This window comes from Chlamydotis macqueenii, chromosome 11 (genome assembly GCF_036417535.1).
Source record: "Chlamydotis macqueenii isolate bChlMac1 chromosome 11, bChlMac1.mat, whole genome shotgun sequence".
NCBI lineage: Eukaryota > Metazoa > Chordata > Aves > Otidiformes > Otididae > Chlamydotis > Chlamydotis macqueenii.
The window spans coordinates 2,981,376-3,004,423 of NC_141566.1; the positions used below are offsets into that span (position 1 = coordinate 2,981,376).

Genomic DNA, 23,048 nt, shown 5'->3' on the forward strand with positions numbered 1-23,048 from the left:
GGGATTTACTTTGGATCCAAAGTGTCATGGGGCATTAAGAAGAATCCTGCAAAGCTGCCTGAGCTCAGGCTTTGAGGAATTCCCCGTCCCACAGCACAACAAGGCTACAGCCCCACTTCTGCCTTGCGGTAGCGCCTTGAAAACAGACACATCAGGATTTGGGCCCACAAAGGGTGGAAAGGCGGCCATCGTTTTGATCAGCTAATCTCTACTTATTGTATAGTGAAATATTAATTTATGCAAAGAGGAGAAAGGCAAAGATAATTGCCAAAGCAAACTGGGAAAGCAAACCCCACTATTGCATCTTGTAGAGTTTCTGATCTAATATAACCCCAAAATTTTCCACCCATAAAGACATTAACACCCAGCTCTGCCAAAACATCGACCATCACTTGAGAAGTGTCAAATGATCCACGAGCATAGTTTTATACTCAGACAGATGCGTGAAATACAATTATAAAATGCTTGTAGGTCATCCTAGGAAAACGATAGCAAACATGACGGGAAAGTACAGACGGATTCACTGAGAAATTATCAACTGATTTTTAATCTTCTCATGAACATTATGGGAAGAGCTGTCTGCAGAGTTAGTCAGGATGATTTGTCACTATAAGAACCTATGTTGCTATTTTATGTTGCTACTGAACAGCAGACGAGCAAGCCTGCAGGACCAAAAAGTTTAAGACAACTGGTCTCCTAGCCACTCCTCTGATTCTACAGTAGAGATTTTTGACACCTGAAAACCAGCAGTTACCATGCCAACTATCTGTGAAGGCAAAAAAATAATTGTGATTTGGCCAAATGAAGAGTATTTTTAATTTTATAACTTGACTACCTATGTCAAGAGTAGGTAAGAGTAGGAGCAGTAATTCAAATGTTGTTTGATTTCTAGAAAACATGCAATCATTCTAAGGTTTCATCTTTAAAGTGGTAATAACATCTACTGGCTTACAGAGCGTAGCTAGTATGCATGCAATTCATGATATATAACTGTTTCTATCTGAAATGTAATGGCCAGGTCTTGAGGAAACAAATCAGTTACAGAATTGATAACCTGCCAGTTCTTCAGGCTTCAAGCTCCAAGCAAAATGGGAACATAAATATGTCACAGTATAAATTTTCTGGTGATGTGTATGAAATCACTTCAGTGATCATGGAGCAGTTTTTGGTGAGCAAGCCTCTGCTGTACAAAACTATACTGTTGGCTCTGGCTGTCCTTTTTGCTAACAGTGTTGGCAGAGAAAGCGAGGACTCGCTGACAAGAAGGGACTCTTATCTCCAGAGGTGGTCCTCAGGTCAGAGTTGAGGAATGTTGGCCGGATAGCACAGGGAGGATGTGCTGCCGCTGCTGCCTGGAGTATGTTTGTCTGTTTCTTCCATGAGCACCTAATGCTCCATGACATAATTAGGAGCAAGAGTATAGCTATATACAAAAAACCCCAAACATTTTATCAATGACAACAACATCAAGAACTCAATTACTAAGGCATAAAAAATTTTTGAACCTCAAGAGAAGAATTAAAATGGAAATAAACCCTCAGACATGAAATTTTAATTACCAGATGTTAGGAAGGAGCATTTCCTTTGGGGGAGGTTTTCTGAAATATCAACTGTCATATTTTTTGCGCCTTTTCCCAGTATTTGAGGCAGAGTGTCAGCCTGGATGAACAAAGGCAATTCATATGCCATGGCCAAAACTCACAGGCACCTGTAAGAAATTCATACCTAGAGATCATTCTTAAGTTTTCTGTCAAAGTTATTTGAGCAGCAGAAAGGAAATGCAGTTGCTAAACAATTGCAAACCCCATTTAATCCAGAAAGACCGAACAAGCAAACCCAAGGGTTTTTTTTAATCCAAGGCTGAACCATCCAGTGTGACCATGTGAGTGGCACGAGCTGGAGAGGTCAGAAGCAGAACCCGTACAGGGGAGTCTCCCCCCTCAGCAGCGACTGTGCTCGTGGTGTAACGGGATTGCACAGGCAGCCGTCGGGGACATCACCTGGGGATTGCCACTTTATGAGCAGCAACAGTGAACGAGGAACACATCCTCCATCTCCTTCACATCCTCCATCCTACGGCCCGAGGAGCCCTAGGGAAAAAAGTATCCTGGGAGCTAGAAAACAATCTCCTTGCTTTTCACAGCTGATGTGAGGTCACTAAGACAAAATACACATAACTGTAGAAATTTGTATGTCTTTTGTTTTAAGTCATCTGGAAAAAATCTGAACTGAAATCTTCATGATTTTTAAGTACTTGCAATATTGCTTCTCTCTTTTTCTCCTTCACCAAGCAGAAACTATCACACCACTGTGTCAATTAAGGTCAGGCTTATCTGAACAGCCTCTAAACTACTAATTCTTCTCTCTCCCAAAAGTGAAATCCAAGCCTGTTGAAACTGGCCTCACTTTCCACAAAACAGGATGTGCAATGAGGGCTGATAGCCCTGAAAGTAATGAGAAAACTCAAAAAAAGTTTGCTTTTGTAATGGTGTTAACAGTCTAAATACATGACAGATTTCTAATATATCAAATAGTCATGGAATAGTACAAGATAATATAAATCAGGAGCATAAAAATCCAGAAATTTGTATGTGTCAAATGTTGTATACAACGTATATACGTACACACATATACAAATATTGTGTGTGTGTGTGTGTCAGGAAGGAGTTATATCCACCTGCATATATATGTGGGCTAAGTGGTTTTTTTTTTACTTCATAACCTTTGTGCACAAAACTAACCAGCTGTCAGGTCCTTAGCAGAAAATGCCACAAAGGACAGCATTTAACAAAAATATTCTTATCATAGAGGCATCAACCTACATCAGGGTATGTACAACCTACATACGCAAATTGGTATTAGACATGTAGTAGGCTTTTGAGCATTGCTTTTACAATTTGACTGTAAAATTAATTTATGCTGAAACAGTTTGGTTTATTGTACTTACCACTGTCATTAAAATGCAAAAAAAGAATTAACACATTATACATACCTGATGTTTATGTGAATGAAAAGGCTAACAGAGTATATTTATTATTTTCTATGCCTGTATCCCCTTGTATATTCTTCTGTTCCAGTGTTTGCTACTTGATGAACAAACCAAGTGCTTATTAAGTCACTTCGAAAGAAGTACATGAGTACGCCTAGAAATACAGTGCTGTTTGTATATCACACACATACAAGCTTCTGCATGCATTTAGCATATACGTATGTGAAAACATACACAGTGATGGTTTCAGACATACACATCACTCTCAGGTCATTTCAGGCACACAGCTAAAAAATCCAGAACAAACAGCTGCAGCATCAAGGTGCTGCCTGCTCGCCGTAAGGTCCAACCTTGATCCATTTTGCAAATTTCCTGTGTGTTTCCAGGATGTTCCTATCAATCCTACTGAAAATAAACAAACACAAATAGCCAACATGACCTTTAAAATGAGGTGTCCAATATGTTTAACTATTTAAACATGTGCTATTCTGCATTTCAGACAATTAATCCATTAACTTTTGCATACCCTCATCGCAGTTTGTGATCAAATTGTATAAATACTTTTAATAATTTTTCTGATGTGGATTTCTGAGTTATGCAGACTGTTTACATCTGTACAATACTAGCCTTCCTTCTGAGGGACGGTCTGCCTGTCTCTTAAAGGGAATGCCTTGTTGTCTGTCAAAATCAGACACCACAGGCAAAGACACAATTGTTTTGGACATAGAACATGAAGTGATGATTAATCTTTTCCCTGTGCATTTTTCTCAAATGCTTACCTCACCTCTCACTTTATTCAGTTCTCAAAAAACATCTGGCCCACAGTTCTTTTTTTTTTTTAAATATATGTTGCCTGATTGTTGTTAGTTGCAAAGAAAAGCTCAAACCAATGATGATGTGACTGCACCAGGTGCCTGATATTACATCATGCTAGACATTATCTTGCAAACCAGTCAAATACTTATTTTGGCTGAAGCGTTTTTTTTTCCAGAGGAGGACTGGATATTCTTACACACACACACAAATGTTATTTTCTATTCCACTACACAGAGGGCCATGAAATGAAAGAGAATGAAGCCTCATAAACAAATAGAAGAATGTGTTCTCCAGAAAATGTAAATGTCAGTCTTTTACTTGTGCCTTCATGTATCAAAATCATTGAAGTTCCCTAATTCTGTACATAATATACAGAGACCTCAGTCTATATAAACTACTCGTTGACATCATCAGATATCTCACATAATGAGAGGCACAAGCACGGTTCAAGGTAGAGAAGAATAAACGGGTAATATTATGTCAAAAAACCCCAGCCCTTACAAAAAAAAAAGTAACTTGAAGCTCTTAAGTGCACTAAGGCATCTGGCCAAAGATGAGAAGCACTGCCTTTCAGGAAAAGCAACACTTCGCTTTGATATATGGACTCGTCCCACAATTAAAATTTTATTCTTTATGCAGATGTTGAGTTAAACCATTACAAATAAACAAGCTCACTTCCCTGTCTGGGCATTCTTCTACCAAATAATAAATGGGTTGCTTTGTGTCAGGTGAAATCCCCTGCAAAGGGACGTGCCCAGATAACAGTGTTTACTGGAATAATTTTACCGTGCAATTACGCTGGTTTACCTTCACAGTTCAGCTAAGGCAAAGCGAGATCCAAGATCACTGTGTTGCTGTTGGACTGTGATGTTGGACAGGCACTTCCAAAGGACACTTCATCTAGCCAGGGCACTGTATCTTGATTATCTCAGCCATCTCTCTCCTGGTTGATGGATCATCTCTGTCTGTCCTTTTCTGGCTACACAGGGAACCTAGAAAAACAGATATCTAATTTTTGTCTGAAACTCAGGCTAAGTGTCTGATCCCTTTTTACACTGGCAGCTGGGACTAGGAAAAGCAGACCTTCTCTGAAAAAAGGTTAAAAAAGATCACCGGGAATTACATTCAAAGCGCCAGGGACCTTTTATTTGCAAACAAAAGCTCCTAGCCCTGTCTTTTTTGAGACCTCCTATATGTTTGTAGATTTGTGTTGCATATTTTCATTAAATTCTCAGTCAGTGCTTCTGCTTCTAGGGCTATATAGAGGTCAAGACACCCTTTTTGTTCTTCTGTTCTCCTTCACAACAAACAATCAACTAAGTGATTAAATTATGCCCAAGCCCACACATTTTTTTCTAAGTCAATAGTTTTTGCCATCAAACTCTCACAGTACATATACTGCTTTTATAGTATTATTTTTGTCTGCTCTTGAAATTAAATGTCTCTTTGGTTCTAAATCATTAACTAAACTCTTAGCACCATGGAACACCTATACTGCAGGCAACTTTCAAAGGACTGTGCAGTGACAGTATAATGTTTCACTGTGAAATTTGGGACTGTGGAGTCATGACAGACACTGTTACATAGTAAGTTTGACCCTACGTGGCAATCCAGGACAGATAAAAATAAATCCTTCCTCTCTCTTTCTTCACCTTCTTTCCCCCCTTTTCTTATTTTTCCGGTTTATAATGACCTTCATCCTACATAAAACCAGACTATTCCACTTTCCCACAAATGTTACTGGATTTGTACTGTATCACTATTAGAGGAGAGACTTTGATTTCAGGACTTTCCAAACACTGTGCAAGATGAGAAAGTAGCCCAAACTCTGTGAAACTAATTCCTAAAATAAATAAATAGATAAATACAATTAAAATGCATACAGCAAAAAGTGCTATTATAAAAAATTAGAGGTTTACAGCAACAGTTTCTGATCAAAGGTTTCTAAGTTGCTATTGCATAAAGGCTCTACTCGCTGTTACAGCTCTTCTATTGTTCTCAAACACAGCACAGGTCAAAGTAGCAGCATAACAAATCAATTAATGTCCTACCTGCCTCCTTCACTAATTAGAGACTCAGCCTCTCTCTCTCTCTGCTCTTGATATTTGAAACTTCTCAGAAGGTGAAGATTAAAGTAGCAGCTCTCAGACTTTTGCAGAGCGTCTCCTTTTTAAGCCTTACCTTCCCTGACAAGTATGGATTCAGCTGAGGTGAAAGAGCATTAGGAAAGCTCTGCTCCTTTTATTTATTTTTATTCACCCCTATAAACACAATCTGTATAAACGCTCTACAAAGGAATCTCTTTATTATCTTTCCTCCAATTCCAGTTCTAAAAATATTCAGATAATCCAAAATATTGTGCATAATGCAGGCAAATAAAAAATTTACAAAAGTACTTCAGCTAAGTATATAAACAGAATATCAGGTTTCTTGATTAATTGACATTTAAGGGAAAAATTAGAACAAATACAACAGCACTGATCCTCATCCAAGAATGCGTAAGTTCTAAAAACATTCTGCTTTGGCCCAAAATGTAAAGAATGTACGTAGAATGGTTTCAAGCTTCTTAAGAAAGGAGTGGGCTTTGGACGTTGATCCGATGGCCAAACGAGAGAGAGGGAGCTCAGCTGCTCCATGAACATTACAGAAGAGAAGGAAACAACAGGTATCCTTAGGAGTCCCTGCACACTTGATGTGTGCAGTTTTGCCTCTGTCTCTGCCTAGAGACACGAAATAATGTTTATGCACCTGATTTGGTGGCTTCATTCCCTAGCCTGTGCCAACAGAGCATGCATACTGAAGCAAAAAGTCTTTGTGACCAGTATCACAGCGCAAAACGTGTAAGAAGAGAGTATGGCAAGGCGGTCTCACGTGACTCCCTATCTCCACGCCCCAGCTCCGCCCCGCATCTTTGCCCCTCATGTATTATACTGCCTTAACTGTAGTGTTCCTCTTCATAACAAAACAACAACATGGTTCTTCAAAACATTATACGATAAAAGAAGGTATATGAAAACAAAATGTATTTGCTAAAATCTAAAGTTGCCGCACATGTGAGATGCCATCGCGTGGACCAGACTACTCCTCAGCTCCTTCCAGGCTGGAATGTGAAAGGACGGGCACGCCCATTTCCCTTGAACACATCTTTCATGCCAAGAGAATCATCAGTCAGTACCAGCTGATTTCATAAGCTCCATGAAAAGGTTACTTGTCTTTTCTTAAAATCAAAATCCAGTCATTTTCCTTCATGTATGTTGCCAACATGAGAACACGGGGATCTAATCCAGTCTCATTATCAAATGTGCAGGGTTTTGTTTCCATTACACAACTTTTCTGTGTGGAATAGAAGAATTTGTTCTTTGTTGACACAGCTTCTTGGACAAGCACAGAATTTGCATATGTACACACAACCAAATGCAACACAGGGCTGAACCCTGCACATGCATGTATTGCACATGGGTAAGGGCTTCTCTGCACATGAAGACTGTTCTGGAGTGATGCTGAGAATGATCACACCTAAGTAAATGCGTGTATAGACAAACCTGAGACAATAAAGTAGGAGCGCTTTTGCAGGAATTCTGGTCTTGGAAGGGTTAATCCAGAGCTTCACTATTCTTTGAACACAGCACTTAAGAACCACATCCACAGAGGCTCTGTGCACTCGCAGCATTCACTGAAGCCAGTGGGAGTCATGGCTTCTTCCCGGAGTGAGCCATATACACATAAACTCAGTTAAAATATATTGTTTACATACTGCAAACCTAATAATTCACAGAATCCCTGGCATCTTACCGCAGGACTTTCCTTCAGACACAGCCACTTCTCCAGAGCTAGTTTTTCACGTCTTGGTAGCAGTTGACCCTAGAACCATTTTCAGACATAAGTCAGTGTTTTCTTAACCTGCCAGTGCCCTACTGTAAGCACGTTCGTCGTGCAGCTGTGCTCTTAGTCAAGGCCCCTTGGGAAGGAACCGCAATCACCGCACTTCACTGGAGGGGTTTTAGCCACGTTCGCGCAGTGCGCCCTGTTGGACTGCACGCAGCCTCCCGCGCGCCGCTCCCGCCTCGCCGGCCCAAAAACGTACCCGGCACATCCCAGGGACAGCAGAGCTCGCCCTTCACTATTCTACCGTGCTCGCTGGTTTAGTGTGTTTATCGTGACGCTAAGCAGATACACGCAAGACTACAAATAGCAAGCGGGGCACAGCAGTGCTAGCATTATTTCTGACAAGTCTCAAATGAGCTACTTTATTTTTATTTTTTCACAGTTCAGATTATTTAATTTTTTTTGCTATTCATTCCTTCCTGATTTCAAACTATCATAGAAGTTAAAAATTGAGCAAGTATGTTAGATCAAGTTAATCTCCCTAAAATTTATCTCAGCCTCAAGAGATACCAATTACAATACTCGTTGATTATTAGTTTTATTTTAACCAGACCGTTCGTTACTCATGGCAACCTCTCACCTAACGGTCCAGATTTCTTTCAAATGTATCAGCTCCTAGCTGGGATAGCAGTTTTGAGAAACCAGTGGAGAGTTCATCCACTAAACCAGAGTTATGGAACAGTTAGCAAGGGCTTCTATTGCTCAATATTTAAGATGAATTATGTAATTCTATCATAAGTTAATTTTTAAAATGGGTACCTTGAGGGAAATTCTGACATCATTCTCAAAAGAGCAAGTCTGTTTGGTTATCTTTTTCGATGAGTAACTTTCAGACAGAAAGATGACCTTTAATTCCAGTTTTTCCCAAGTCTTTCTTAGATGCCACCTCTAACAGTACAAAATGTTTTAATAGAAAACAAGTAACTTGAGCAAGATGATTGTATAATTACAAAATATTCTGATTTTCCAAAAGCAGATGGAAAAAGCTTATGTTGAAAGACATTTTTCAGGAAATGTTAGAACCATCTTTTCTATGGATTGTATGTTGAAGGAAACAGAACATGATATAATGAGAAAGGACAGAATGCAATTATTCTAATATTTTATTTCTATCAGAAGCCAATTTTAGGCATTCCAATGAAAGGCAAAAAAAAAAAATCTGAACTATACAGAGACTCAATGGAAGAAGTTAAAAACTGGAACAGGTGTTGGAAAATTGTATCTGCCCTTTTTTATCCAAAAATGCAAATTGCTTTTTACCAGAAACATTCCAGCTACGTTTTAGCTTGAGAAGATTTAGCGTCTATTCACGCTGGTGCTGAGAGAGAAAGCCATAACTGTCAGCGCACAGCAGTCTGGAGTTCATAATCACACGTCTCTCAACATCCTTCTACATAACGCATAGGACTAGGTAATTACAGAACAATTTTTTTAAATCTTATAATTAAATAAAATTATGATAGAAAAAATAGAGAAGCAAGGAAACTTATGAACTGAGGCTGCCAAATACTTATAGTTAGGCCAATTTTCTTAAGTAACTGTGATATGTAAACCCCAAAATGATAAGAAATCAACAATTTTCACTCACATATAAGATTCTTTAAAATTAAGAACTATCTTCACTTTGTTAATGGCATAAATAGGCAGAGCTACTACGTCTAGGAGCAAAATTCACGCTTCCACAGCGTGAGCGGAATCCTTTCCTTGTTATAGACACTCCCACCCCAGTTCTCAAACTTAAACCAGCACAATTTTCTCAACTCCTAGGCCCAGCCAGTGTTGTTAAAAGTGCAGTTTTCTCTTTAGAACCTGTTACTGCAGGACGGGTCGATTTATTGAGAAGAGGAGCGAGTGAACCACTTGCACTAAGAGGAGTTTGACCTCAGGCTTCGTGCGGCGTCCATCAAAGTCAGCCCCGTAGCTCCTCTGACACCAGTGCGTTCCGGTGCCACGCGTCCAGGGAGCTGTGCCCGTGCGCCACAGTCCCAGTCTGAAGAGCATCCTCACAGACCGGCACAGGCTTTCACTAATCTCACAACTCCCCTTGACGGGCTCGGCAGGTAACACTGCATCGTCCCGCGCACTCGTAGCCTTCCACAAACACATTCCACTCCTGACCTTCAGTACCTGCATGCCATTTCCATCACGGGTGGTCCTCCAACACACTGCAAGTCAGACCCACAACATCCACCGAAATTTGTGTTCTGGGCCTCATTTAAAAGCGGCGCTCTTTTTATTACTCAGATGAGTAAGAGCCGAAGAATGAAACCTTTCCTTCAGGACCTTTCCAAAGGTCTCCGTCCCACCTGACACCCCACTGTATATTCACTGGCCTTTGTTCTCTTTTGCTTTAGTGCCTTTTAAATACCTAGTGGAGGGCTCTGAAGTATTCACACACGCATCTGATGTAGCTTGGTATCTAAACAAATAAGTGAAAGGAAACCAGGCCTACAAGAGGTGAAAGACCAGCATAAATCTGAGTGGACCACCAACTTCCTCTCTTTTTTTTTTATGAAATAAGTGGTATTTCTACAATCTAGCATTAGCTTAAAGTTGCATTGCATGCTTTGACATATTTTAATATGGCATCTGCAGATCATTTCAAAGAGAAACAAAGTTTTCTGGGTGCTTCGTTTTACTTCCAGAGCTGGACAGTCTTGGTTATCCACAATATCTTGCATCCGTTTGGGAATTGCTCGCACAAGATTCGCTTGATGACAGTTCCCATTAGCACACATTCATTTACGCATACTTTTTTTGCATTTGCAAAATTCCTTTCTTCAAGTGGATATGAAAGATTATTCCTTTAATAGTCCCTTCCCCACAGGTAGATAAGTCTCAACCGGGGAAGCTGTCGCTCACCATGACCACTAGATCAAAGGGGCTCCAGCAGAAAGACTATCTCTGAATCTGTGAAGGGTCACTCGTCCGCTAAGCCCTGGCTGGCATTCACATCAAACGATGGGACAATTCCTTCCCACCTGTTTTCACATTACAGTGTGGCTGGAAAAGTGGTATTTTCAGTAATGCTGCTTCACGTCAGCTTAGGTACTAATCAATTACTCCATAAAATAAGGCAAAATTTATTTGATCAACGTATCTTCCTCCTTCTTCTGGGCACTAAAACACAAAGAAAACCTTGGCTAGTCACCACAGCTATGATGAGATGGTTAGCTGGACATTCACCCTCTGGCCAACCAGCATATCTCAAACCAGAATTGATTTCTGGTCCCTCTGTACATCAAGTGCTGACACTTAACTGAAGGCAGATCCTTCCTGGAAAGACAAACTTACAGGAGCTGCGATAGGCTTCCTTTCTCTCCCAAGCTGAAGGAAGTGTCCAGAACATAATTTCAGACAGGATTAGATGGAAGGCCTGCATATGGTTCTCAGCTGATCCTCTATCAAAGTGGATTACATCTTTCAAAGAGATATTTTCTACCTATTATGGACTGCTTTTGTTCACTATATAGCCGATTGACTTCAATAAGGCTGTCAGGTCTAATTATAAATCATCTTCTTCAGTGACTCTGAGCAGCCTCAGCATCTGTTTTCAAACCTCAGATACATTTAAAAATTTGAAAAATCCCCATCCTCAAACATAGTATTAAGTAAAAATCAATTCTAGGTTAGCCCTCAAACCTTTATATTTTTTGCCAGTGGAAAGTTTCCAAAGAGTGGAGGAATACACTGGACTTTGGTTCAGCTGAAGCCCCTTGCACAATTTTAGATTCAGTCCAGCTGTCCAACTAACTAGCTTTAAAAAAACAAAAATACTGAGAAGCAAGTTGAGGATCAGTTTAGAATAACATTGTTTGACTCATACAATCTTACGCAGTTACTCTTTCAGTTCGGAAAATTTTGGGAATTCAGAAGAACCAAGAGGTATTTTTCAATCACAATGAAATTATTTTTTCTTCACCCTTTATATTAAAACTGTGTATTACACTTCCATGACGCTTCCATCCTGAAGGACTGCTGAGGTCTTCACAGATTTTCTAACTTTTGAATCTCCATCAGACATACAGAAAACTTTCTCACATTTTTACTTGAAGCAAAGCAGACACAACAGGACTAGTTCCATCTGCACATACAGCAGCAAACCCCTGTTCACATACCTCGAGCAACCAGCTAAAACTAAAGGCATATTTAAAAAAAAAAAAATTATATCATAGCTGCACTGTTGTGAACGAGATCTGAACCCACTGGCATCTACGGAATTTTGCCTGCGTGAAAAACAACAGTTTTAGCCTCTTTCTGTATTGTTTGTATTCATATGTAGTGAAAACAAGGGGTATCTGAAAGGTGGAACAGGGACAAAAAGGTCTGGTAACTACCAGTTCAGAGATAAGGGTAAAGAATACACTGACTTTAATTTATAAACTCCTCCGCCGTTAACAAAGTTCAAATCCTTACCTGTATTAGAAGGGCATAACAGTTACAAAGCCACAAAAAGAAAAGTTTTAACAGCAGCAATATTTTCTACTCTCTTTCTGTTCCAAATTATCAGAGAGCTGAGTCCACTCATGAAAAGCAAGATCCCACCTCTGGAAAGAACGGTCTGTAGGGCTGACGGCAGAAGGTCAGCCCTAGATACCATCGTCTTTTCCAGAGCGCGAGGCAGGGTCTCCCATTGACTTTAGACAGAAAAGATGATGCTTGGAACAGCTTAAAAAGTCCTTGGCATACAGCAGAATTAGGACCAGTTAGACACTGCTGCACTCATTATTGACTCTTATTCCGATTTTAGGAAAAGTCTATCAAGTACTAGGCACCCTGAGCAGACAATTCAATTGCCCAATTTGCCTGTAGTTATCTTCTTTCTCTTTCTGTAGTTGAGTCTGAGCCGGGAATTCAGCTGCAAGCATTTCAACACTGATGATTCACTGTTTGAAGGACCTCCAGGGAAGTCCTACAGTACCTCCAGACAAAGTTCTCGCCTCTGGCTTTTCTTGGCTTGCAGGTTTATTACCCACTAGAGAGTTTAGACTTATAATATATCCAAATATAACTTAAATTCTAGGCTCGTACATGTGCTGATGGACTCTGGAGCTCCTAATTATGATTGCATATTCATATCAAGAGATGAGATGCTAAATTGCAGACTTGATCCCACACTGTGCCTCTGCACAAAGCCACAGCTGATGCTGATCCTCAACTGGAAGAATGGGAGGGGGCACAGGAAGATCCAGCTGTTGCTCATTGGACTCAAGAAACAAAACCATTTACTTTCTGATGTGCAAATTGATGAGAATAAAATAATGTGAGCAAAATAACATTCCCCACCCTCTCATTTACCAAAAAAATAGCTAATGTCTTCAAACCTAAGGCTGTAACAAAAGGACAGTGGCATATAATAACGGGAAATATTGCTTAAAAATAAGTTAATGAACATTTTTACACTTTGTTTCCTCCTTGAAAGTTTAGCCAAAACAAATCTTACTAAAGTTAATTTCTCTCAGGAGTAATAGGGTCGATGCAGCATTACACATTCATGCTCTGGATTCCAATAAAAAAGTTGTTACCATAGCAAAAAGTATTGTTGCAAAGACAACACACACAATGTAACATTAAAGAAAAAAAAACCTCAAAAAATATTTCCAGTGCTCAATAACATAGGATGTTTTCTCCTAATTACATAAAGATGACTGTGCTACTGCTTTGATAGTCTCACTGCGATGAAACGGAGTGGCTCCTTTAAGACTCATTTTTCAAAATGCAAATTTCTAAATTATTGGAGTTTTTTCATGTTGCATCAATTATTTTTAACATGATGCATATCACGCTGCTGCCTGCGGCCAGTCAAGGGTTGGAGAAGGTTGCATTGTGCAAGGTACTGTACCCTAAATTGTAAAAAAGGCAGGTCATACCTCCTAATCTAGGTTAATTCGGGGAAACAGAGGAATAAAGGGGTGAGCTGGGGTAGTATGAATGGAAAGACAAGGCAGCAGTAATCTGAATACACGTGCTCACAGTTTGGCATGCCACTACCTAGTCAGCCACTATTGTTTCAGAAGCATTTTGATACAAGCTAGTTGTAAGAAAAGTTTCAGACACTAATAAACTTTTAGGTTTGTGGGCTTTCTCAGACACCTCACAACATGAGAGAAAGCATGGAAATGATTGCGGGAGTAGACTATCACGTGGGGAAAGCTTGCACTGCTGGAAAATGAAGACAGCTGTAAATAATGATGCAGTACCATCTGAGACATGGAACAGGGCTAAAGTGGAAGAGAGAAGACAGCAGAATGTGTGAAAGAGGATGAAGAGCCAGGAAAATGATCTAAGTAGCAGAGTTTGAATGGACCCTGCAAGGGCGAGGCTGCAGAAAGCACGACCAGAGAGGAAGACATTGCTTCAGTAAAACACAAACTGGAAGGAGCCCAGAAAAGCCTTTGCATGTGCGTGTACACGTTTGTGTAAAGGCCAGGTTCTCTGCATGCCATGTTAGAAAAGGCAGGAAGATTTACCCACACTTACCCGTTCTACCGCCGGTGCGAGTCTAGAGAAGTGAAGGCCAAGCTAAAAAATAAACCAAGATACGGTCTTTGGCAATAAGAGTTCACAGTAGCAAAAGGAAAAGGAAATGCAAAATAAAGTGCAAATGTAGGGACTAGGATTTGAGGGAAACAATCTAAAAAGAGAAATGAAAAATAAATGTGCAGAATAAGGGCATATGAGGGGAGGAGAGTAGCAAAGAAGTTCACTGAAGAGGGCAGTGATGAGAGGGAAGATGGGAGCATGTAACATAGGAGAACGGCAAACAAACCTAAGTGAACAGTTACACTCACAAGCTAGTAAAATAATGTTTACATTCTTGATTAGCCGTCGTAAGACCTTTGACTTCACATTGTAAAGATTATTTTAAGTTTGAAGAGGGAAGAGGTGTATTTATTGACTTGACTAAATTCTTTTACACTGAAAATCAAATGTCATCAGGTAGAATTCCACCACACCAGCCAGCCAGCCCACCTGAGATACACAACATTCTCTGCTTGACTTTGCCACTGGGATGAGATGGAGAAACAAGCCATGTCTTTGGGTTTCAAGTGCAGAGGTGCAGTGGTTATAAACCACTTCTGTCCCTGTTTCTCTACATTCTCTCCAGAGCACCCTTTCCAATTTTTCACTATTAGCTTTTTTTTTTTTTCACTGTTTCTAGATCCCTGCCTTTCTAAGTTCTTTTTTTTTTTCCTCTTACCTCTGTCCTATTGCCCTGCCACTCTTTCCCTCACCCACTGTCCTTCACCTCTGGCAGCACAGTAAAGCAGATTCCTCCTTTTCTCCACTACCTTAGCCCTAGTCAAGCGAAGCACAGAGAGCTTCGGAGAGTTGGTCATTCTTGTTTTCCAGTCTTCTGTCCAGACCTACTGCAACTACAGTGCAACCAGAGGGATGCAATTGCTTGCTAGGTCCCTTTCAGCCCGTGCTCAGTGTATCTGCCAACTGGACTGCATGTGTGCTGCTTCCATGCTGGAGCTCTCTGGTGGCATCTCCCAAAAACATAATTGGCAAATTAAAAAAAAAAAAAAAAAAAAAAAAAAAAAAAAAAGAGGCCAAATTTCAAGCCCTCTCTACAGACCATGGAAGCACTAATATTTCTCAAAAAGACAGTTTCTTATTTATACATAGATATGGGCATAGATACATGCGTACCTACACATTGCCCTGCAAACACAGACAAAACAACATCTTTTTTTTTTTCCCCTAACCCTAGTTGGAGAAATGGCTGAGCATTTTAGAGTAAACTTTCATAAATACTTGCCCAAGGCACACAGCATGGAAAATTTTGGCCCAAATGGTTTAAGTTTGGCAAAGTTCTAAGCAATAGAAAACAGGATCTTATAACAGAAAGTGCTGGGCAGCCTTATGGCAGACACCACTATTTGTGCTGCTTGTAAGACTTCATTTGCTTTAATAGGAGCTGCATGGCAGGGCTCTAATACCCTGGGGCTTCCTGTCTTTCATTTCCTTTGAATATAATCTTGGTCTTAAGCCTTCCTTCCTAAATAACCTCTGTCTTTAATTATTTTTTTTAAGCAAATTACAACTTAACAAGCACATATTCTCTTAAGACAGAGCCTCTAATTATCAAAATGACAGTGCTTCTTAGAATCTGAATTTCACAGTAATTCAGTGACCAATTCAACACGTCAGCAAATAATTATACACCATCACTGCCAAAAAATAATTAAATAGAATGTTAGTCATTGTGTATACCTGCACCTTGCACTACTCCATCACCTGGATGATTCTCGCAGAGGAGTACTCATAAAATGAGCAGCAGGGAGGTACATATGTGCAGTCCCAAGTTGTCACACGATTAACAAATATTTGGAAGCCTTATTAAATTATTTTAGGATAAACTCTGAAGGTGTTTCTCCGTTGTTATTTAGGCAAGACCGTCACAAGTACGTGTAAGAGACATCAGGATGAGGTTCACCGCTCTTGGATACATTAACTAAAATTATTCTGCTAGAAGTGATTTTATATTCATTATCTTGCTGGGAATAACTTTCAGATCCTTAGGAAGGATGGTCTCATTGTGTAGGACTGGCTTAGCAGACTACCTAGACTCACAGTACAGATATGTTGCTTCATCCTCTGATGTGACATAAAGTACTCACTGTTTATGAAGCCAAGATCTTTTAAATCTAAGCCAAGTTTGCTGCAGAGTCCTTAACTCTAACACCTTCCAGGGCTGTACATTTTAAGCTGGAATATAGCATTTTGATTGACTGTCAGTTGCTTTGGGGCTCTATTGTAGCATTAGTACTCAGAGATTTCGGCATAATTTCTTTATGCTGCTTAAAGAAACGTGTCCAGCTCTGACCCTCAATCACCATCAGTACTAATCCATGCATTTCCAACAATTCCTACAAAAATCACAGTCATACCTGAGGAGATGAGACTCAAACAGTGAACCAAACAGAAGTGGCTACTATCTAAACTATTGAGCATTTAGGGAAGAAACTCTGGCTAATTCTGAGATCACTTACTCTCCGTGACCTTTGAAGTTCCTTTCCAACCCAAACCATTCTATGATCTACACCCCCCTCTTTTTCTCTCTGCTCCTGCACACATGCAAATACATATTAGAGTTAGTCTAAGAGGAAAAGAGCCATTTTAGCAGCACGCCCCCTTTGCAGAAGCTGTTGAGAAAGTTTTCATTTGTTCTGGATGAGGGCTGCCTGGGGCGGCTGCGGGCTGCCTTACGAAACCCTCCTAACGCTCTGCTTAGCGGCGAGCAGCCTTCAGGAGTTACCAGCTTCACACCAATGTGACCAGTTGAACCAGAACTAAGAATTTCTACATTCCTATTCCAAATTTCCCCGAGTTAACCACACAACTCCTCTACAATGTATTTTTAAAGTTATTTATGTGATGTTAGGGGCTTCTGTATGTAAAAAACAACATGGTGACTAACAAAATGATACAGCAGTTTCCTCAGAAAAACAACCGCCAGTTTTTACAAGTACTTATTCAGAGTGAAAATTAGTCTAAAAATTTTAAGTCTTTCCTTTAATTAATCAGTAAAATTATACAACAAAATTTTTAATCCTCAGTTTGAAAATGAATGAAAATTCCTGAAATACTTGACTCACCTTATTCAAGGTAAAGACCTGACTCAAGGAAAATTGATCCATCTTGAAAGCAAACTAGAAAATAAGGGCTACACACATCTTCACGTGTGTTATGCTAGTCTAAGCAAAAAGATGACTAACATCACCCTAGATTCAACTTTCCACAGCAATTACCTGAAGTATCTCAATTTATCTTTCCCTGACAGTTTATAATTTTAAGGAAATTTGAGATGTTTGGGTTGTTGGTTTTTTTTCCTTTTAATGGACATTTTAGCACCATCTGCTGGTGTTAAAACTTGCTCTGGAAACTAAACACCAGCTACCTGCTTCATTTCAACTTCCTTAAGGTCTGCTTCTGGCTCTTATTAGGAAAGGTTAATTGCTTGCTTTTCTACTACAGATCCCAGGATTGGCTAAGTAATTTATCTGAATGAATCATGCATCCAGATGGAGTATACCTTCTGGAGGCCATCTATCAGTAGCAATGTGCTATTAAAGAAATACCTCGTCTACAGCTACGTCCAAGAGTAGATGCAGTTGGTTATTACACTGTAAAAATGACAAACTCCCCCTCCTCATTCCTTAAGGGGTAAAAGAAATTTTTTTCTTTCATGTATCCTAAGCTGATGGTGGTATTTAGACTAAAGAATTACGCTGTGATATTGGAGATTTAATGTCTGGTGCACACAGTCAAACACTGACCTACTAAAATTACCTCTGGCTGTAACCAGTTCTATAATTATATGACTTATCCCATCTAGTTCATCCACCTGCTTTTTGTTTTCCTCAGATTATTTCTGGCTCAGCACCACTTCCTTCCTGTTTCAGAACTTCTTGGGGCACAGATAGTCTGAAACCACTTTAGGAAATGGTCACAGTAGGTCTCAGCTGCCTTTCTACAGCACCCGCCCCGAGTACATGAAACATCTCCCACCAAGTACAAGTTTCATCTCTGCCTTGGTTAAGCCAAGCTCACAGAATTCCTCTTTTACAAGACATGCCAAATGCCTGGGTTTGACTGACAGCATCACAGAGCACTAAGAAACCCGCCACGACTTGATGGACTCCCCAGAGGGAAGGGTTAGCATCAGCCCATTTGAGTTCAGGCAGGTCCAGCAAGGAAATGTGCCAGGGGAATTTCAGGTTGTTCTGTTGTGGCTGTTCTTCAGAGCAATGACTCCTACAACATGAAAAACTGGGAATGGAGATGGGGATCATTTTTTTCAGTCTTCCCTTTCAATAGTCAGTATTAATCTTTGTGGCTCTGTCCTGGTTTTGGCTGGGACAGAGTTAATTTTCTTCCTAGTAGCTGGTATAGTGCTGTGGTTTAGATTTAATACGAGAATAATGTTGGTAACGCACTGAGGTTTTGGGAGTTGCTAAGTAGTGCTTATACTAACAAAAGGACTTTTCAGCTTCCCATGCTCTGCCAGCGAGGAGGTGCACAAGAAGCTGGGAGGGAGCACAGCTATGACAGCTGACCCAAACAGCTGGCCAAAGGGATATTCCGTACCATATGACATCATATATAGAAACTGGGGGAGTTGGCTGGGGGGCTGCGATTGCTGCTCAGGGATGGGCTGGGCGTTGGTCAGCACGTGGTGAGCAAATGCATTGTGCATCACTCATTTTGTATATTATTATTATTATTGTTGTTGTTGTTGCTATTATTATTTCTTGCTTTGCTGTCCTATTAAACTGTCTTTATCTCAACCCAGGAGTTTTACTTTCTTCTGATTCTCCTCCCCATCCCACCAGGGGCAGGGGAGGAGTGAGCAAGCAGCTGCGTGGTGCTTAGCTGCTGGCTGGGGTTAAACCATGACAGGCCCATACTTCAATCTCAGTTCCATGATCTCCCAGCTGCTATTATCACAGCCCTGTCTGTACATCTTTCATGCACCCCTTACTCTATGGAATGCACTCCCTCCCTCAGGTCCCTCCCGCAGTCATTAGTCTGTCTTCCCAGTTGACCCTTCTTTGTGTTAAAAACTGCTCCATACAGAATACCCATGGTTTAAAGCTGAAATTCAATTGTCTGAACCTTAATTCACATAGAGAAACAATCTGTCCAAAAAGTACATTCCAGATTGCTGTAAAAAGCTCACGTAAAAGCAGCAGACAGGATGAAATGCCAGTTTAACAGCATGGTGTGTCAAGATGTTATCGGCTAGCAACGGGGCTGGGAAATGAGTTCCTTGTAGTGCAGCAAGGCGACGTGCAGCCCTTCTCCTATAGATATAAGTAGGCTCCAGTATAAGAGTATCCTGCCATGGTCAGCTTAGGCAGCAGTTGCCCCAAGGAAGCTAAATAGCCATGGGACAATTAATTACATTTTGCTTTCCTTCCAGCCACACAGATAAGGTTAAGCAAAGCCCAAACCCTGCTTGGCCATAAATTCTCTATCCTAGAGAGTGGTGACTGAAGAGTTTTCAGATAGATGTTCTTGGGTAAGTTTTCAAAGTCGTGCTCAAAAGGGTCAAGTCAAAAAATAAATCCTGTTATTTGTTAGAAAGATTTGTGTGTACACCTCCCACATTCGCTGCTTTGAAATGGACCCCTTAATGTCTGGAGGGGATACAAAGCCTATGGCTCTTCTAAGGTTTCAGAAGGAGGAAGAAAGGCCACGACCTTTAATAAGGATTATTCTGCAGGAATAGGTCTGCTTGCCTTTGCATAATCTTTTACAAAATAAGCTTGATGAAAGGTGCAATGCACTTATCTAGAACAATTCCTTAAGAACTGTAAAGAATCAAGGAGGACCTTGAACACATTATATGTATTGATAAAAAAAAACTTATGATCAAGAGGTTTAGACCAGAGATGGTTCCATTTGCAATACCCAGCCTCTCCGGATTGCAAAATAAAGAGGTCTTTTTGGTATAATTAGCCCAATTATGTCTGCCAACACTGGTGAATGTCAATTCAAACTAATTTCAGAATTGCTTCTTTCCACATGAATATAATTCATCTCTAATTTCCATCAGTATCAGTGAAATTCAGAAAGAGGTTTATCAAGAAGACATTATTTGGGCGGAGAGGAGTGAGAAAACTCTTTGCTGTTTCAGCAAAATAGAAACCGTGGAAGCAAATTAATTTGGGCAAATTTCCCATTAAAACAAAGCCAAAACCTTTTGAAACTATCCAAATGTCCTTTCCAAAATATTTTGAACAAATGAGTTCCTTTGAATTACAATCTACTTCTGCTTTTCAAATTTAAATTAATGTATATTCAAATAAAAGGTCAAAGTTGAAATGAAAACTTTCTGAATTTAATAAAATTACTTGTCCTGGTCTCACAGATAGCATTAGTGACAGGAAGCCACCCCGTGCCTTGGGAACTCATTGTGCACTGAGACTCAGACAGCTTCACCGCACTTTCTTCCAGTGGCTGCAGATATATGGGAAGTGAGAGCGCAATATGCTGCTAGGGATGTCTTGTAAAGTCATACGGAAAGGTGAGACCAATAATTACTGCATTAGAAGACTGCCAAGTGCATTCAGAAAACTCGAGTAGCTTTCAGTAAGAGTAGGAAAGCATCTGAATTTCATGCAGCAAATTTATCGAAAGAAAAATGTGTTCTCATTACATTTGCCTAGTAAGAGATGTACACTAGAAAACATACATACTTCAGCACATTTCTTAATATCTGAATGTAGCTTCTGTATGTCCATTAAGAAAGCAGGTAACTGAAAGACGTATAGAAATCCCAATTATTCATCTAGAGTTCTGATTCTATGTTTCCAATGTCTTGAGACAGACGATAGGATATTGCTAACAATATGTGGTATAAGAGATAAAATAGATCATTTTATTTGTTTCATTAAACTGCCTTAGTCAATTATGGAAAACATTTTGCATTTTAGAAGTGGTAACGTTTTAATTACGTGAAAAGAACAGACATAAGATTAAACTAAACCAAAGACTTATTTTACATGTGTTTCTCATTTCTTTTCTCATCCTATAGGCAGAAGTAAGAAATTTCAGAATAATGAATGAACATGCACTGAAAATCCCCAAACATTTCTTATCTGTGAATCTCTATCTCAGAGAAAGGAACAAGACTTACTATTTGGGTTGTCAGAGTTCTTGAAGCTGTTCCACGTTAGCCCACGTCCTTTCAGTGTTTGGTTTCAGATGTGGTCACTTTGTGAAAAAGAAATGCCACACTTGCACATCTGATGGGTTATTTCACATTCTGGAAAAAAAAAAAAGAAATAAAATTTTTCCATGTATAAAATATTTTAATTTAAAACTTCTGGCTTAATTGCATTTTCTTTTTACCCCAAGAAGTGCAAACTTACAAGGCGTTAGGATTTTCACAGGCCACACAAAAGAACTCCAAATTGCAGTAAAGGCTCTTTCTAAGTCTGGCAGGTGCTCCCCCATCCACGGCTTCTCCTGCCCTATCTTCTGGGGCTTTGTGCTCACCCAGTCCCGTTATCCTTATATCAGGCTATACAACGTACTCACAATACATAACTAAACAGTTTAAGTGGTTGAAGCACATAGTTTTCAATCAGTCTTGCCCAGAATAGGTTTCACTGGGTGAACTGGGATAGTGTCGGATCAATTGCCTAGCACAACGATGCCATTTTGTGGTTATTCACCTTCCGCTGTTGATTATTAGATATAAGCAAGTTGTTACTCATCTTTACCTCTAACCTAACTTGGGCACTCATCTTCTATGGGTATGTTTGCTGCTACTAGAAGAACACAATCTGTAGATGGCACTTCTCCTTCCAGAAAAGTACTCTTTTACTGTGATCAGAAGAGGAAAAGCAAGGCAAAGCTCAAATATTAGGTATATACAGAAATTTAAAAAAGGAACTACTAGTACATTGCAGTGAAGCCATGCTAAAGGTGACAATGAATTCAGCAGCAGAAAAAGATTACTTTCATAAGGGTTTTTATTAACACAATATAACCTGATAGCAGAAAAAGAGGGCCACCTCCCCCCAGTCATGGTTCAGGTGAAAAAAATTAAAATCTTGAGCAGAAATCCCTTCAGATCATCATGAAAAGGTCTACGCACAGGCTTGGTATAGCGCAATGAAATTAAAAAAGATGTCATGTAGCCATGTCAGCCACATCTGTGACCCATATGGTGCATGTAACAAGAGCATATGTCTATACCTACAGAGAACATTATATGCTGTATGAGGCGAGGGCAAATGTAAAAGTGAAGTAGAACACCTTCACATTACAAACACAGTTTGTTATTTGTGTCACATCAAAGAAAGAGTCGCTAAGAATTATTGCCCTCTGCAGTCATTTAATTATGATTAAGTGAACGAAGAACTAATGTAAATGGTATTTTATACCCCAGTGAATTAAAGTATGAGATCTAGTCAAGGTGAATAAGATTTACAGCCAAAACTCATGCAACCTTACAGTAATTTCATGACACTTTTACTACTAGCCTAGACATTTCAGTTCTTGAAATAATTAAAAGTACACAAGCAAATTTTATTCTTTGGATGCTTATAATAAACCACGGACAGAAAAGAGAATAAGTTGCTTCTCAAGTGATTTATGCACTTCTACTTTTATTATAAAAGGGACAAAGATAATGCAGGGCAAACACAACCTTCAGAGTTTACTATAGAAAAGAAAAAGAAAAGTAAGCATAGTAGGATGCCCACAAACCTCTTTCACTTGGACTAAATCTGACCCAGATTAAAGTCTCAGGACTCATCTTTGGCTAATCCCAAATATGTCTGCTAAAGAACACATTTGTTATGTTGGGACCCCATGCATAATACGAGCAGGGAAA

The 23,048-nt window shown here is 39.8% G+C and overlaps 1 long non-coding RNA gene across 1 annotated transcript; it reads right to left on the minus strand.

Annotated features, from left to right (window-relative positions):
- Positions 1–1,959: 1,959 nt before the first annotated feature.
- LOC147599360 (uncharacterized) lies at positions 1,960–21,472 on the minus strand. The gene is made up of 3 exons (XR_015259729.1): positions 21,342–21,472; positions 4,613–4,797; positions 1,960–2,090 (listed from the first exon to the last, which is right to left on the minus strand). It is a non-coding gene; the product is annotated as an uncharacterized LOC147599360 (long non-coding RNA).
- Between the last annotated feature and the right edge of the window lie 1,576 nt (positions 21,473–23,048).